The 18,758-nt window shown below is 42.7% G+C and overlaps 1 protein-coding gene across 7 annotated transcripts in view; it reads right to left on the bottom strand.

The window, feature by feature from the left end:
- The window catches only part of LOC138748614 (RAC-beta serine/threonine-protein kinase), a 103,822-nt gene that overhangs the window by 67,519 nt on the left and 17,545 nt on the right, over nt 1–18,758 (bottom strand). For 2 of the 7 annotated variants that reach the window (XM_069909116.1, XM_069909120.1), the window contains exon 2: nt 13,961–14,034. The exons of 3 other annotated variants lie outside the window; for them this stretch is intronic. The gene's annotated coding sequence lies outside the window, so the exon portion shown is untranslated. Of the gene's footprint in view, nt 1–10,753; nt 10,982–13,960; nt 14,035–18,758 lie in introns of those variants that run through there. 2 more of the 7 variants (XM_069909118.1, XM_069909121.1) reach the window with 1 other exon arrangement.

The following is an 18,758-nucleotide window of genomic DNA, read 5'->3' as shown; positions in this document are numbered from 1 at the left end:
GTTAACAGTCAAGTCAATCAGAACCTGGTGCTGCCAATGCTGCAGACAAAAATACAACAGATTAAAATGTCTGTGCTGCTTTGTCCAAGAGCTGACACGAAGGCTGGTAAATAACTCACAAGAAAAAAAAGGTACACTGCATACGAGTCACATGGGCCCCAGAATTGTTTACACAGAAGTTACTCAAAATAGGCCAATAGAGGAAGCAGTGCTGTGTGGCTGGATGGGAAAGGGGTGGGAAGAGAGAGAGAGAGAGAGATATCCTCCAACATCAGCGCATCAGCCAGGCAGGTCACTTCCAGGTGCAGTAAAAAGTGCTTAAGGGACTCAGTGGGTCTGGCAAGAACAGGCACCTGCCTACATTTTGCTCATATCTTGATGAAGGGCTCAAGCCCAAAACGTTGGTTATGAATCTTTATCACGGTTTAATCTGCTAGGTTTCTCCAGCACTGAGTTTTAACTGAAGTTCATTCAAGACTAGACATTGGACAAAGCAGGTCAATGAGAAAGGCAGGGAAGAAAAAGCACGTCCGGTATTACTTCCTGCCCTGTACCCTCATGCTTTTCTTCCTTCAGGCAGCTAAGAACCATGAGCTAGCCATAGTTTTTAAGACCGCAGGCTCGTAATGGCACAGTCAATGAAATTTGCCGCTACATGGGCAGTCTAAAAAGGAAAATGCAGGAATTTTTACTCAATTCCTGCACCGCGATTTACCCTGCAGGACCCCTACTACTTTTTGGGGAAAGCTTGCAGTCTAAATCACACCACAAAACTCACCTAATGAATTTGATGCCCAGCTGATGACTCAGGTGAACTTGCTCTGGAACAAACACGCACAGGAAGTTAAGGGGTGCAGTGTAAATGATCACAAGGTGAGTGATTATGTTAATTTATGTTAAATTTTTCAGATTTTTCCAACATTGCTGTCTGAAAACACTGAAGGCACATCATCACACAGTTCAACATGACCAACCAGATATTAGTACTCATGCAAACTAGAAACTTTGGAGACATAGCGGTTAGCACAACACTGTTACAGCTCCAGTGATCAGGACCGGGGTTTGGATTAATAGATGATTAAAATATCTTAAAAAGTCTAGATCGTGGGGGTTCAGTTTAGGTACACTTCACAAAAGATGTCTCATTTAAAATGGAAGAGCTGTGCCCAAGGTGGAGCCTAGGAGTCTACTTTGAGAGACAATGGAAGAGTACTTGTGAAAGTTTTACAAGCAGGTGTTGGTGGATCACCACGTTTACACAGGGTCCAGGCTGAAGAATTGAAAATCTTGTGCTATTAAGACTGGTGCCAGAGGTTTAAATTGCTAGTTGAAGGTTACTATTTATTCTAAGAGGTGTCATGTGGTTTTGCAGAGAGAAAGAAAACATGATTATTGAGAGAGAGGGTCAGATTTGCAGCAGGAATTGGTGTTGGAGGCTGAAAGCTTTGCACTCCTGCAATAAGATCCCATTTGTAGTCAACCCTTGAAGTCAATTATAAGAGGAAGTGGCTGGTTGATGGGCTTCTCCTGGAATGGGGGGGGGGGGGGGGGGGAAATAATGCTGTGGTAACCTGGAAAAAGAGGTATCCTTTGAAAACCCAAGTTTCTTCGGCAAAACACTGGAGTGGCTGATTGAAGGAACAAACATCTCTCTAGCCTCTTTCACACTTGCATCCCACTAAATTGGTGGTTTAGTGTCCTGGGATAGGAATGGGGGGGGGGGGGGGGGGGTTTGGCTTTTCACACTTGACCACTCCTAACTCGGACAATGAACACTCACACTTGCAAGAAGCCATCCCTGGGGTTAGGTCATCATGGTGACATAATGAAGCATCGAGCGATGGTGGACCTGTCCCCTAAATCCTGATCGATATATTAAGATCTTATATATGAACAAAATGAATCATACCTAATTATAACATAATTAAGCTTTATGTACAGCACACTATGAGCCCTTCAGCCCCTGTTGTTGTGTCAACCTACATAAACCTTTAGAAGGGACCATGGGAAAGTGTGAGCAATAAATAGTGGCAAGTAATGGGAAAGTTGGTAGCCCTCTAGCGCACAATTTATATAGCGTGGGAAAGTTTGTAGCTCTATCGCATACAATTTATAAAAACAATGGGAAAAAGCAATGGTGGGTGGACCTGCCCTCTCAGAATTCCACGCAGCAGAGAAAGGGCTGTATGGCTGGCTGCATACAGAACATTCATAGAGGGGTTTCTCTGCTGTACAGAATTTTGGGAAGTCAGGTCCGCTATTGCTGTTTTCCCATGATCTTTATAAATTGTGTGCTATAACGCTATAAATTTTCCCACTCTGTTTACAAATTGTCTGCTATTGCTATTTATTTCCTCTCTCTCTTCCCCCCCCCCCACCACCCCCACGCTTATACCTTCATTTTAATCTTTTCTTCTGCACTTTTCTTGGAGCTGTCTGAGGGCAAAGACCATGTCAGTAGTTCCTCTGTTTGCGCGAAAGCCGCACTGTGATTCTGGGAGAATATTCTCGGCGACACTAGGTATTATTCTATTTAGTAGAATCCTAGCGAAGATTTTGCCTGCAATGGAGAGCAACGTGATTCCCCTGTAGTTTGAGCAGTCTGATTTCTCGCCTTTGTTTTTGTACAGGGTGATGATGGTGGCATCACGAAGATCCTGAGGCAGTTTTCCTTGGTCCCAACAAAGCTTGAAAAACTCATGCAGTTTGGCATGCAGAGTTTTGCCGCCAGCCTTCCAGACCTCTGGGGGGATTCCATCCATACCTGCTGCTTTGCCACTTTGCTTTCGCGCAAACAGAGGAACTACTGACATGGTCTTTGCCCTCAGACAGCTCCAAGAAAAGTGCAGAGAACAAAACAAAGGACTCTACATCACCTTTGTTGACCTCACCAAAGCCTTCGACACCGTGAGCAGGAAAGGGCTTTGGCAAATACTAGAGCGCATCGGATGTCCCCCAAAGTTCCTCAACATGATTATCTAACTGCACGAAAACCAACAAGGTCGGGTCAGATACAGCAATGAGCTCTCTGAACCCTTCTCCATTAACAATGGCGTGAAGCAAGGCTGTGTTCTCGCACCAACCCTCTTTTCAATCTTCTTCAGCATGATGCTGAACCAAGCCATGAAAGACCCCAACAATGAAGACGCTGTTTACATCCGGTACCGCACGGATGGCAGTCTCTTCAATCTGAGGCGCCTGCAAGCTCACACCAAGACACAAGAGCAACTTGTCCGTGAACTACTCTTTGCAGACGATGCCGCTTTAGTTGCCCATTCAGAGCCAGCTCTTCAGCGCTTGACGTCCTGCTTTGCGGAAACTGCCAAAATGTTTGGCCTGGAAGTCAGCCTGAAGAAAACTGAGGTCCTCCATCAGCCAGCTCCCCACCATGACTACCAGGCCCCCCCACATCTCCATCGGGCACACAAAACTCAAAACGGTCAACCAGTTTACCTATCTCGGCTGCACCATTTCATCAGATGCAAGGATCGACAATGAAATAGACAACAGACGCGCCAAGGCAAATAGCGCCTTTGGAAGACTACACAAAAGAGTCTGGAAAAACAACCAACTGAAAAACCTCACAAAGATAAGCGTATACAGAGCCGTTGTCATACCCACACTCCTGTTCGGCTCCGAATCATGGGTCCTCTACCGGCATCACCTACGGCTCCTAGAACGCTTCCACCAGCGTTGTCTCCGCTCCATCCTCAACATCCATTGGAGCGCTTTCATCCCTAACGTCGAAGTACTCGAGATGGCAGAGGTCGACAGCATCGAGTCCACGCTGCTGAAGATCCAGCTGCGCTGGATGGGTCACGTCTCCAGAATGGAGGACCATCGCCTTCCCAAGATCGTGTTATATGGCGAGCTCTCCACTGGCCACCGTGACAGAGGTGCACCAAAGAAAAGGTACAAGGACTGCCTAAAGAAATCTCTTGGTGCCTGCCACATTGACCACCGCCAGTGGGCTGATATCGCCTCAAACCGTGCATCTTGGCGCCTCACAGTTTGGCGGGCAGCAACCTCCTTTGAAGAAGACCGCAGAGCCCACCTCACTGACAAAAGGCAAAGGAGGAAAAACCCAACACCCAACCCCAACCCACTAATTTTCCCCTGCAGCCGCTGCAACCGTGTCTGCCTGTCCCGCATCGGACTTGTCAGCCACAAACGAGCCTGCAGCTGACGTGGACTTTTACCCCCTCCATAAATCTTCGTCCGCGAAGCCAAGCCAAAGTCAAAGTCAATCTTTTCTTCTGCACTCACGGAAAAACTTGGGTTGGGTCATTTCAATCCCACAATGCAATTAGCCCTTTCACACTTGCCTGATTGCAACACCGATCGGTGTCTGTAAACACTGGGGATTGTACTGGGGTCGAGGCCATCAATCCCTGGTGTGAGATTACGTTGTCTGACCCTGGCGTTGAGCTGATTTTGCTTTCACACTTGCCACTTTAAAGGCCAATTGGCATTTGGTTCCTGGGATCACTTGCAAGTCTTCTTTCTTTGGCTTGGCTTCGCGGACGAAGATTTATGGAGGGGGTAAAAAAGTCCACGTCAGCTGCAGGCTCGTTTGTGGCTGACCAGTCCGATGCGGGACAGGCAGACACGATTGCAGCGGTTGCAAGGGAAAATTGGTTGGTTGGGGTTGGGTGTTGGGTTTTTCCTCCTTTGCCTTTTGTCAGTGAGGTGGGCTCTGCGGTCTTCTTCAAAGGAGGCTGCTGCCCGCCAAACTGTGAGGCGCCAAGATGCACGGTTTGAGGCGTTATCAGCCCACTGGCGGTGGTCAATGTGGCAGGCACCAAGAGATTTCTTTAGGCAGTCCTTGTACCTTTTCTTTGGTGCACCTCTGTCACGGTGGCCAGTGGAGAGCTCGCCATATAATACGATCTTGGGAAGGCGATGGTCCTCCATTCTGGAGACGTGACCCATCCAGCGCAGCTGGATCTTCAGCAGCGTGGACTCGATGCTGTCGACCTCTGCCATCTCGAGTACCTCGACGTTAGGGGTGTGAGCGCTCCAATGGATGTTGAGGATGGAGCGGAGACAACGCTGGTGGAAGCGTTCTAGGAGCCGTAGGTGGTGCCGGTAGAGGACCCATGATTCGGAGCCGAACAGGAGTGTGGGTATGACAACGGCTCTGTATACGCTTATCTTTGTGAGGTTTTTCAGTTGGTTGTTTTTCCAGACTCTTTTGTGTAGTCTTCCAAAGGCGCTATTTTCCTTGGCGAGTCTGTTGTCTATCTCATGGTCGATCCTTGCATCTGATGAAATGGTGCAGCCGAGATAGGTAAACTGGTTGCAAGTATGTAACTAACAAAGACCTTCCTTTGCAGTAACAATTTAAGTTAAAGCACCAGAGCCTGGAGAAGATCAGAAGTGTTATATTCTGTGCACATTGTGAAAATTGCCTGATCCCAGTGAACTTGGAGAAGTGAAAAGTAAATGATTGGACAGTGAAACAAAGAACTTTTCTGAACACATACACATCACATACACGTGCACTTAGAATTAGATGGGGGTTAAGTAATGATTATAATATTTTGGGGAATTTGGTAGATTTAGAGTAGGTTACATACATAAACACATTTTTAAAATAGATCTTATTTGAAAGACTGAAGAAATATTGAAGATCTCTGGAGAATGTTATGCACCTCACCTTTCACAAGTAGGTGTTAATTGAACTGACATCATAAAATTAATGACCATTGTTTAGAACTGGAGCCAGGATAGTTACAAGTACCTTTCTGCAGGGTGCTTACAGGAAGGTCAATCCTGAGTTTTGTTCATCAAACAACAGCTTGAGCAGAAGAAAGAACTCTTGTTGTTTGCGAAGAAGTTGGGGGTTTTGAAAGTGAGTGAATCACATGGTTTGGCTGGAAGTTTCAGTTGGAGAGAGAGGGAGGGAGAAGAGAAGCCCTCTCAGCTTTGTGTGTGTGTGTGTGTGTGTGTGTGTGTGTGTGTGTGTGTGTGTGTGTGTGTGTGTGTGTGTGTGTGTGTGTGTGTGTGTGTGTGTGTGTGTGTGAGACACAGTGCAAGTCAGGAAGAGCTGGTTGAAACTGATGAAAAGTTCCAATAGCAGTGGATGGCTGGGTGCTATCTGACTGATGTTTCTCTTGGAATAAGAGGAATGGAACTCTTTCGTAACCTGAAAGAAAGAGGTTACCATCTGGAAAACCCTGATAGGGTAAGTTTCATCAGCGAGACATTGAGGTGACTTATGGTGGTGCCTCAGTTGTGGAAATCCTGGAGCAACAAATCTCTCTCTCCAAACCTTACAAGAACCTTCCTGAGCAGTAAACATTTACCTTTCGAGCACCAAAGTCTGGTGAATTTTAAATATGTTGAATTCTGTGCACAGTCTAAGAATTGCCTGCATCCAGAGAACTTGGAAGAAGTGAGATTGAACCATGAACCAAAGAACTTTTAAATTTACACACGCATTACATACACGTGCGCTTAGAATTAGAAGGGGGTTAATTTGGGTTAGTTAAGTATAGAGTTTGATTCTATTTTCATGTTTTAAGTTGATTAAAAATAACTTTTGTTTTAAAAACCATTTGTCTTGGTGAGTGTCTATTGCTGCTGGGTTTTGGGGTCCTGTGGGCTTATGTAAGAAGAAAATTAAAAGCAACTTTTGTTTAAGTAACCATTGTCTTAGTGAGTTTCTGTTGCAGCTGGCTTTTGAAGACCTCTGGGCTTGTAACATTTTGTTCTCCCAGTGTCTGCATGGGTTTTTTCCTGAGAGCTCCAGTTTCCTCCACCCTTCTAAATGGACTGGGGGGTGGGGTTGTAGGTCAATTGGTGGGACTGGATCGTGGCCTGAAATGGCCTGTTACCATGCTGCATGCCTAAATTTGAAAAAAGAATTGGATGACTACCTAGAGAGAAAAAAAAATTGAAGGCACTGTGGAGAAATAACTGAAGAACATTGATCCTGCAGAGAGCCAGCTCAAATGGGCCAAATGATCATCTTCAGTGCTTTGTTCCACAATCTGCATTTTTTTTAAAAAATTGACCTAAATTCAGTCTTTTATTTTTTAAAGAGAAAGATTTAAATTTTACTTCATCTCTGCCAACATTCAGGACAAGAAAAAAATTCCAGAGGGCTGTTAACTCGGCCAGCGACATCACTCCATCGAGGACATTGACATGAGGTGACGTCTGAAGAAAGCCGCCCCTATCCTTGAGGACCCCCACCACCCAGGCCCTGCCCTCTTCACTCTGCTACCATCAGGGAAAAGGTCCAGGTGCCTGAAGATGAGCAGCCAGTGGCAAAAGGGCAGCTTCTTCCCCTCCGCCATCAGATTCCTGAAGGATCAAGGAATAAAAAAAAAAGATCAAGGAATCCAACTGGTTGCCTCATTTTGGCTCTTTGTGCACTATTTTATTTATTGTTGTAAGGTGGTTTTTATCTGAACGGCCGCTGCCGCAAAACAAGGAATTTCATGACTGGTGCATGACAATAACTTCGGATTCTGAAAAACTAGAGGATATTAAATTTTTTTTAAATGGCGAGCGATTGGGAAATCTCACGTAATCAGAGATTATAGCTCAAAAACTGGCAGTTCGGTCCACACCAACCCTTTTGGTCATCGATTCACATTCAGATCACATTTTTGACACCTTGGCTATTCAACGACCTAAATGCCTTTTGAACATTTGATAGTATCTGATTCCACCCCACGTTATGCAGCACAAGGAACAGCTTCTTTCCCTCTGCCATCATATTCCTGAATGAACACAGACACTGCCTTAACTTTGTCTTTTTCTTGCACTAATTTTATTTATTTTGTTAGAGAGTTTATATAAATTCTGCTGCAAAGCAATGAATTTCATTATATGTTCATGACAATAAATTCTGAATGAGTGGCACAAAAACAGCACATCTACTTAATCCAGGGTTCTGTCCCATTCCTAATGTGCATGGAGATTAAGAAACAAGCATTAGACCCACCATGAAATCTCTCTACCCCAATAGGGCCTTGATTGACAACAAAACTCGCCAATACTGTTCGAGTAGTCATCTACAATTCACCCAACACGGATCACTTCAAACTCATTTCACGTGTACTCCTTGCTTTCCTATATTCAATGTGCAATATAGGATTTCATTCCTCTGCCAATGAATCTGCCTTGTTTACATTCATCTTGCATCTGGTTATCTCAGCACAGCCCAAATCTGTTCCTACTTTCAGAAATTTAGAACCCACACTAATTGGTCTGCATCATTTATAGTGTGTTTATTAGAAAACATCAGAAGGCATTTTAATGGAGAGATCAAAACAAAATATGGCACAAAAAAAAAATGCAAAAAAGACACCTACAACTTTGGAACGAGTACACTGACTGCCTAATCCAGTGGCTCTCAACCTTTTTTCTTTTCACTGACATATAGGGTGACTGGATAGCCCGTCCTTTGAGCCTTCTGCCCAGCGCCAACTTGAGCCGGACGTTAATTTGTCCTCCATTTGGCCGTGTAGGGCCAAATGGAGGACAAATTAAGCAGCAGAAAACCCGTTAAATGGCGGCATGCGCAGCCATGTTTCTTCTGGCGCACATGCGCGGTGGGGGGAGGGATTGTGAGGGCAGCGTCGCCCCTCCGTGACAGAGCTTTTGACGCTGACCCTGCATGCCCTCCATTTTAGTGTTTGAAATGGCCACTCTACTCACATACCACTTTATGCAATCCTTTACTAACTACAGAGAGAAAAGGATTACTTTAAGGTGGTATGTGAGTAAAAAATGTTTGAGAACCAGTGGCTTAATCCATGCAAATTTGACCTGTGAACTCTGAAGGAATTTAGGCTCAAAAATCAGTCTAGGAGAAAACGCTCAACCAAGCTGGTATGCAAATGTGCTGCACTTTTTGTGGTCTCGATTGGGACTGATAAATTTCAAAAAGCAGAGTTCCCTCACTGCTCTGACCAAGTTCTTCAAGTTAAAACAACCACATCCAATATCAGTCATTTTCATATTGTGGGAATGGACACAAACTTGCTCACAACAGTGACTGAATTTCCCTGATTCTATCTCAGTGAGAACTACCATATATTCTATTGTAGAGGACCCCCCAAAAGGTTGGTATGTACAAGGCAACACACCCGCCCCGCCCCCCCCCCCCCCCCCAATCACTGAATATGGCACTTTCCACTAAACAGTGGATGCAAATCACAATATTTTAATGCCAAATTACCCTATATAAGTTTTAATTTTATAAGCACATTTTAAAATAGACCACTGGCGGCTTGTTTAAAGCCAGCACAGCAGCCGGACTGGGCAGATGGACCCTGCGGGGGAGCACAGAGACGTTGTGGATAACTAACGGGGCACGCATGACATTGTGTCGGAGCCGGCGTCGAGTCTTCACCGTCAAGGTTCGGATTTTAGACCTGGTGTACAGGACATCCCGATTCTGAGGTGACATTATTAAGTTTCGAGAATCGCCCTATATGCTGGCATACACCATGTATTGACAGAGTCCAAACTACTGTAGACCGCATTTATTAACAGACCAATTTTAAAAAAATATTTATGCTGTAGACCCTTCAAGTCTACAAAACCCAATTTCCCATTAGATTTCTGCACCCACTTCAATCAGTTGCTCTGGAATAGAGTTACCCTTTTCTGGAGGTCAGTTTTAATTAAATCCAACAACAGCCAAACCAACCCCCTCCCCAACCGTGGTTGTAGTAGAAACACAAAGCCGGAGAAGCTCAGAGGATTTAATTATTTCTTCCCCACATCTGACTGGAAGGGAGGGGGGATGAGTATAAAAGGTGGGCGACATTAAGTGTACACTGTTCTTGATCAAAAACACAAGACACTGGATTCTCAGTTAACTATCCGTTGCTGTCAAGGACCACCAGCTAAACGGTAGTTTACAAGGTCATCTTGAGCCTGACACACTTGGCACCTGTCGTGCTCAGACAGAGCTGGCCAGTTTGTACCTCGTGTCTGCATCCCAACATAAGCCACCCTCTGCGAGCAAAAAAAAAAAAATCACACTAGTTTAAGGTTTTAACTACAAAATTGTTCAACTAATTGTTGTGCACTGTGTACACCATGGTCTGCACAGATGTGTTGTTGTATATGTAAAAAAAAAACCTGAATTTAAAATACTGAGCATGCAGGCATAAATGAACACTGGTCACCACTGCCAGAATTGTCTGGTTGTTACATAGAAACATAGAAGATAGGAGCAGGAGTAGGTCATTCGGCCCTTTGAGCCTGCTCCGCCATTCAATGAGATCATGTATTCCATTTTATTTGGATCTCAATCTTTCAGGGCACAGTGAGATACACCAGAGCAGTTCATCCCCTTCATTTTTGCATTGACTCAAGAACTTGAAACCATTTGTGGATACCCAAATCTCACTGATTCTATTCACAAACCTATGCAACTCTACAAGAGTCAGAAGGTTATGGTGAACACCCCACTTCACGCCTCACTCAGTGGAGAGGAAAGCGCTGCCTTTCAGACAATCTCAACCCATTGTCTGCCCCAACAGAGTCGTAAAAGAAACAGTGGAGAGGTCGATATCTAGTCGTTTCAATAACAGACCCCTAATCAATGACCACATTGTGGGTCACAAATTGACTGCTACATTTCCTCAAATGATTCAGGAACATAATGAGATTGTACAGATGCATATTTCCCCATTTCTAAAACTCAAAATGCCCACAGAACTAAACTTTTCTGCGGCTTCGAGCAGAATCAACGTTTTAAAAACCTTAAAACAGAGTACAGCACCTGCAGCAATCCTCGCCTCGCACTTCCCTCCTCTTCACAGAGAAGAGCTCCAAACAGGAGAGAGTTGGCAGAATCACGGGCTTCCAGACTCCGGGGCTACCACTCCAAAGTCCTCTGTGAACTAGCCTCTCCTACTGTTGAGCAGGTCTGGTTACATCCCTCCTGCGCGGAGTGAAATCCTGACGTTTTTTAAAAACCCTTTCCGTTGGACTCCCAAACATCCACTCACAAATACCTGCCCTGAGGGATGATCAGACAGGTTTGAGTAGGAGAGCTGCAGTGCGAAGGATATGCATGGGAAAAGTCTAAGAGGAAACCAAACTATATTTACTGTAATTTCAGACCAGCTAACTCCTCCTTAGTCAGCTCCGACAAGGTTCTCTTGACAATATTTGTGTTTAAATAGCAAGCGCAATGGTAGACTTTGTTCTCAAACAGAGAGGATTTTTTTTCTGGAATTGCAAGCTGAAGGGGCTTCAGGGAATTCAAGGTGCGGCTTCATTATTGTGACAGGATAAACACGAGCAGATCAAAGAGTTTAAAAAAACAAACCAGCTACGATAAACTACGACATTTTTTTTGGTTGCTTCTGGGCACCATTCAGGAGGCACATCAAGGTGGATGCAGAAATCTGGCAAAATATTTGCAAGGATCTGGTCTTTGATTAAAGACTTCCATGCATTTTGGAAAAGGCTGGATAGTGTTCGACTGGAATGATCCTGTGTTCAATCATCCATAATTATGGGCTAATAATTTCCCAACAGATGTTAGATCAAGATCAGTAAACAAGTCGTACAGATCTCTTGGTTAAGAGAATCAAAGTTGATCTAATTTCTTCACATTTTATTGAAAGGTTTCTGCAGTAATATACTTCATTTATCGATGAGTTAACAAGTCCGTTAAGCAGGAATCCAAAAACGATAATATAGCTTAAATTTTGAAAGGGAAAGCCTAAATCAGCCATGTCTCAATTTGGTTTCCAACTTCAATAGATTGCCGCAAGTACTGTCAAACTGGACAGAAAGTGTTAAATGGATTTAATGCGAATCAGAAGATGCTGCTTCTTTCAGAACTATGTAGACAAGGAAAACAAGTGTACAAAACTGGTAAAACCAGTGCCAATTCTGGTGATTGGAAGGGGTGCAAAGAATAACGGTGACAGGGCGGCAGGGTTAGCTTAGCGGTTAGCACCACACTGTGACAGGGCTGGCAAATCCTGGCTGTCTGCAAGGACTTTGTACATTTTCCGTGTCGTGTGGGTTCCGGCTTCTTCCCACTCTTCAAAAATGTACTGGGGGTTGTAGTTAATTGGGTGCCTTTGGACGGCATGGACTCATGGGCCAGAATGCCCTATTACCATGCTGGACTTCTAAATTTAAATTGAAGCAATAAAAGGTAGCAGGAAAATAAGCTAAAGGCTTATTTTACATTTGTAAAACTGATCTCAGTCAAAATGAGCCTTTTTACAATATCACTGCTCTTTAAAAATAAAGGATAATAAATAATTGAATGATTTTAGTGTAGACGCTCCTAGGCATTCCAAACATCTTAAAATTAGCACTGAATTAGGAACATACACTCAATTTTCAAAAGAAATGTTGCTCAAGACAGACAAATCCACAGGATTTCCATCCCTAGATTTTAATGGAAACAGTTAAAGCACCTCTAATACTTCCAATTCCAAAGCTATTCCTTGAAATTAGTAAATGTACATATCATTCTACATCTTAGGAGAAAATAAACAAGTGGACATGAATGAGCAAAGAGTAAATCACGAAAGTCTGCATACACCATGGTTGTAGTAAAAACACAAGGCTGGATGGAGTACACGCAGTGTCCTTTTATAGCAAAGCTAAAGATACAGAACTGACGTTTTGGGCCTGAGCCCATCATCTCAAAATGTATGAGAAAATTAGGATCCCCAAAAACCTTTTCTCTGTCCTAGATTTTAAATGACTTAATCTTAGCCTCGGATACAAACCCAGGCCCTTCAGTGGCCCACCATTCAATATGATCAATGCTGGCCCAACTCTTCTGTTCCAGTTCCCCATTCTTTGATATTTTGAGCGTTCGTCACCACCTTAAAAACCCAAAAATCTGACCTTCAGAGACAGAATTCCAAATATTCACTACCCAAACTTTCCTTGCTCCCCAGTTTAAAATGGTCAGCCACTGATTCCCTTAATGGGAACATGTTAGCATCTAACCTTATTATTGCCCCCTTACGTGCTTGAACAAAAATCACACTTCGTTTCTCTGAAGTGCACACAATACAGGCCCAAACTGCCCAGCATCTCTTGTTGGAACAACTGGACATCTCAGGAATTAGCCTGGTGAATCTTTTTTGAACTGCCTCCAATCCTAGTTTTTTTAAAGACCAGAATTGCATTCTAAATGTGCTCCTATGAGCGTCCTGTACAACTAATTAAACCCGTTTTTACAAACCAACCCTTTCCCAATAGAGGCAGAAAACCATTTGCTTTAACTGCTGTTGGTCCTGCCCAACAGATTTTATTGTCATAAACGTGTCACAAAACTCGTTGTCTTGCAGCAGTAGCAATCACAGACCAAACATTTATTACAAAATAAATAAAAATAGTGCAAGAAAAAGTCAAAGGGAGTGACTTTGGTTCATTGATCATTCAGGAATCTGATGGCAGAGAGGAAGAAGCTGTCCTTGTGCCGTTGGGTGCTCATCTTTGGGCTCCTGTACCTTTTACCCCATGGTAACAGAGTGAAGAGGGCAGGGACTGGGTGGTGGGGGTCCTTGAAGATAGAGGCTGCTTTCTTCAGACACCACCTCTTGAAGATGATCTCGATGGAATGAAGACTGGTTCCCATGATGTTGCAGGCTGAGTTAACAACCCTCCGGATTTTTTTCTTGTCCTGAGCATTGGCACCTCTGTACAAGACAGTAGGCCCTTTCAAATTGCCTTGTAAAATGGGGTAACCGGGCAATTTACTAGGTTGAAGATCCAGGTACAGGGCTATTTGAAAGGGCCAAACCAGGCAAGCACAGTCAAAATCTACATGGGTCCCAGTCCTACTTTGAAGGTGGAGTCAGGGAACCCAGTAAAACGTACCCGGGTGTTCTGCTCTGCCTATTTGAAAAGGGAAATGGCTCATCGGGTTGCTCTGGATCTTTAAACAGAAAGGGAATAGAAAGGACACAGGGGATTCCCAGTGGCTGCATGACGCATCACTCACCACGTCATTGCTGGAGCAGGATCCCCCTTAAATTGCTGGGTTGGCCCGGGAGAGGACGGACTCCCAATAAAATTCTATAAAACATTTACAGACTTATTAATACCTCCTCTCCTGGAAGTAATGAACCAGATTGAAGAAACAAAACATGCCAGATTCATACAAAACAGCAATAATTACAGTAATACCAAAGACGGGGAAAGATCCACTAATACCAGCATCATAGAGACCAATATCTCTACTTAACACAGATTATACAATAATGCTAAACTATTAGCAAACAGATTGGCCAACTGTGTACCAAAAATAGTAAAACTAGATCAAACTTTTATTAAAAAAAGACGAACAACGGACAATATCTGTAAGTTCATTAACTTAATCCATGCAGTACAAGGAAACAAGACGCCAACAGTGGCGGTTGCCTTAGACGCAGAGAAAGCCTTTAACAGAGTAGAATGGAATTATTTATTCAAAGTACTACAGAGAAATATATTAATTGGATTAAAGCATTATATAAGGGACCATTGGCAAAGATGACAGTAAATGGATATATATCAAACCAATTTAAATTAAGCAGATCAACTAGGCAGGGATGTCCACTATCTTCCTCACTGTTCGCGTTAGCTATAGAACCACTGGCAGAACTGATAAGAACAGAAAATAAAATAAGAGGGATAAAAATAGAAGAGAAGGAATATAAAATCAGTCTATTTGCAGATGATGTCATAGTATACTTCACAGAACTAGAAATATCAATAAAAGAATTATATAAGAAATTGAAGGAATATGGAGAAGTATCGGGGTACAAGATCAACGCAAATAAAGGTGAAGCAATGCCAATGAATAATGCAGATTTCACAAAGTTCAAGAAAGAATCACCATTTAGATGGCAAATGCAAGCAATCCAATACCTAGGTATACAACTAGATAATAATCTAGGCCATCTATACAAACTAAATTATCAGCCATTAATGAAGAAATTACAAGATGACTTAGAACATTGGAAAGGTTTACCACTAACACTGATAGGAAGGGTAAATTGCATTAAAATCAATATCTTCCCAAGGATACAATACCTATTCCAATCGTTACCAATTCACCTAACAGAAGGTTAGGAAAGGGAGGGAAAACAAGGATAGCGCTAGATAAATTAACAGAATGGTACAAACAAGGGGGCTTACAGCTACAAACTTTAGGAATTATTATAGAGCAGCACAATTAAGATACCTATCAAAATTTTATCAAACAAGGGAAAAACCAGATTGGACCAGATTAGAGCTAGATAAAATAGGGGAGAAGGTATCTGAACATATACTATATGTGGGATAAAAAGCTGGTGCAACATAGGAATTCACCAGTACTGCACCATTTGCTCGACATTTGGAAGAAGATTCACGTAGAAAGGAATAAAACAAATTATCAACTACCAAAATTAATATTGATGCAAAATAACTAATCCCTTTCACAATAGATAACCTTTCCTTTAGAGAATGGGAGAGAAAAGGGATCAAAAGAATAGAAAATTGTTGTTTGGGAAATAAATTATTATCTTTTGAACAAATGAAGTACAAATATGGTATAACTCACGCATACCACCAACTGAAAACCTACTTAAAGGACAAATTGGGAAACAGACTGAGATTACCAGAAGGAAGCAATTTTGAATATGTGATTACAGACACAATGATAATTAAAAGATTTATAACGAACATGTACATCAAACTGCAAGAGAAAGAGAACGAGGAAATAAGCTGTAAACCCAAACAAAAATGGGAACAAGTTCTAAACATAAAGAATGAAACATGGGAAAAGCTATGCTCCGGAACTATGAGAAATACAATAAACATGAGGTTACGCATGATACAGTATAATTGGTTACACAGGTTATACACCATGCCCCAAAAGTTAAATAAATGGGACTCAACAGTATCAGACAGATGTTTTCGCTGTAAGAAGGAAACTGAAACAACAGGACATGCAATTTGGGCATGTGAGAAAAGTGGAAAAGTTTTGGAAAGATCTAAATCAGGTATTAAATAAAATCACAAAAAACAACATCCCAAAAAATCCAGAGAACTTTCTTTAAGTAATATAAGAAGTAAAGAACTTGGACTCGATTTGGATGAAGCACAAAAAAGATTTATTAAGATCGCCTTAGCAGTAGCAAAAAAATGTATAATGTCAACCTGGAAATCAGAAGAGAGCCTGAGAATACAGCAATGGTACATGGAAATGAATAAATGTATTCCATTGGAAAAAATAACATATAATTTAAGAAATAACATCACAAATTCGAACAAATTTGGGAATCGTACATGGAACATACCAGAGAAGTTCTACCGCGGACCTCCGCCCCCTAAAATGACAGAAGGAGAAGAGAAGTCGAAATGAACTGACCCAGTGTGTAAAAGTAGAGAACACAATTTTCTTCTTTGTTTTCATTGTGTGATGACATTGTTTAATGGGTTTAATGTATCATATATGTTGAACGTTGAGTGGGTGGGGAAGGGGAGGGAGGGAAGGGAGGGGGGAAAAAGGGGAGAAAATGACTGTGTATATTCAAGAGGGAAATGTTTGTGTGTATTTTGGTCAGTATGGTTCATAGTATGAAAAAAAATTTTTTTAAATTTTTTAAAAATTGCTGGGTTGGCGATTTAACAGGTAGGTTAGGCTGCTTTTTGAAAGGTGCAGGCGGCACACACGACCCAGTAATCTCACCCGGGTCCCAGGAGGGCCATCCAGGGGCAGCAATTTGAAAGTGCCTAGAGATGCAGCCAGCCAGAATGCTCTCCACAGTCCATCTGTAGAAGTTTCAAGAGTCTTTGGTGACCTACCAAATCTCCTCAAACACCTCACAATATATCACCGCTGGTGACCCTTCTTCATGATTGTGTCAACATAGAGGCTTCAGGACAGATCCTTGGAGATGATGACACGCAGGAATTTGAAGCCCTTTCCATTGCTGACCCTTCAATGAGGAAAGGTTCGTTTTCTCTCAATTTCCCCTTCCTGAAGGCCACAATCAGCTCTTTGGTTTTGCTGACATGCATGCAGCAAGGCTGTTGGTGTGACACTACTCAACAAGCTGATGGATCTCTCTCCTGCACTACAATACCTAGATCTCCCTCAAACTTCACTCATTTGCAGTTCTATTCAGATAATAATCCTTTTCATTCCTCGTGAAATGCATAGCCTTGCATTAAATTCCATTTGCCAGGTTTGCAGCTACTTGTTCATCGCAGAATTACAAGGACTTCATCACAACCTGCCCTTCCACCCATTTTCCATAAACCTCTGGGATAAAAGAAACTCCATTTATTTGCAGCATCCTTGGGATGGGGCAATCCCGAATCTCCAACCCATTGTCCGGGGACTCTACTTCTAAATAAGCAAAAACCGCCTCCAAGCACTCCGCTGTGGAAAAACTGACCAATAGGTCTCAAAACTAGAGTGCTTTGAAAAAACAATGAAAAGCAACCAGAGTCCTTGGAGATCAGAAACGGGATTGATAAAAAGTGATGCTGGCTATGGTATCAAGAACGAGGAATGCTCGGAGTAATCCAAGTAGTTCTGGACACCATTAACAATATTAGCTTTTAAAGAGAGCATGGTCTCAATTTACCAGCCTGGTTAGCCAACTCCAAAGATTTTTTTAAAATTCTTAATCAAGGATTCCTTGAAACTTAGAAACTAATTGGAACCAAATTTCTGGATATTAAGGGGAAAATCCTCAGAATGCATGTAGCTAATTCCACTAGTTGAAGAAATCTTGTTAGAACAGCAAAAGATACAAGATCATTCATTTAACCCTTAATTTAGGACTTTGGAATCAGATGCATAATTACTAACCTTGGTGCTACATTTAAATAAGGGGCTGAACATTCAATGTGGACAAGTGTGATGAATTTCACAATGGCAATAATAAACTTGCTGATCAATATAGAAATGACAATTTAACTTCAGGACAGGTCATTAACAGATACTGTATTTCGGCCACAATATAAATCCCAGGAGAGACATCAAGATCTAAATGACTGGAGCATAAAGGGAATCAATGCACAGTGATGTAGATAATTTCAGAGATAACCTAAATGCATCGGGGAAACTGCATGCAGTTCTGGCCTCCTTACTTGAGGAAGGAGGTACTGGATTTGGAGGTGGTGCAGAGGGGGTTTTCCAGGTTGATTCCAGGGATGAGGGGGTTGGTCTATGAGGAGAGATTGAGTCATCTGGGACTGTACTTGCTGGAATTTAGAAGAATGATGGGGGATCTTACAGAAACGTATGAAATTATGAAAGGCAGAGATAAGATCGAGAAAGGTAAGTTGTTCCCATGGGTAGGGGAAACTGGAACTAGGAGACATAGCCTCAAGATCCAGGGTAAAAGATTTAGGACAGAGATGAGGAGGAACTGTGGGGAGGGGGGGGGGGGGGTGAACCTGTGGAATTCTCTGTCTATTGAAGCAGTGGAGGCGACCTCAGTGAACATTTTTAGGACAAGGTTGGGTAGATTTTTACATAGTAGGAAAATTTAAAGAATATGGGGGAAAGGCAGATAAGTGGAGGTGAGCCTACTATCAGATCAGCTGAGATCTCACTGAATGGCAGAACTGACTCGACGGGCCAGATGGCCAACTCCTGCTTCTTATGTTCTCACGTTCAGGTAAATCTGCATCAGATGGTGCACAATTCTGTAACATAATCAATCAGAGCCCAAAAATTTCCATTTAGTCACATTTGCCATCAAGTGACAATTTGTAACCCCATTGCATCTCAATCCCAATGTCCATTCTCCTAGCAC

This window comes from Narcine bancroftii, chromosome 13 (genome assembly GCF_036971445.1).
Source record: "Narcine bancroftii isolate sNarBan1 chromosome 13, sNarBan1.hap1, whole genome shotgun sequence".
Classification (NCBI taxonomy): domain Eukaryota; kingdom Metazoa; phylum Chordata; class Chondrichthyes; order Torpediniformes; family Narcinidae; genus Narcine; species Narcine bancroftii.
This window is presented reverse-complemented; position numbering and strand designations above follow the sequence as displayed.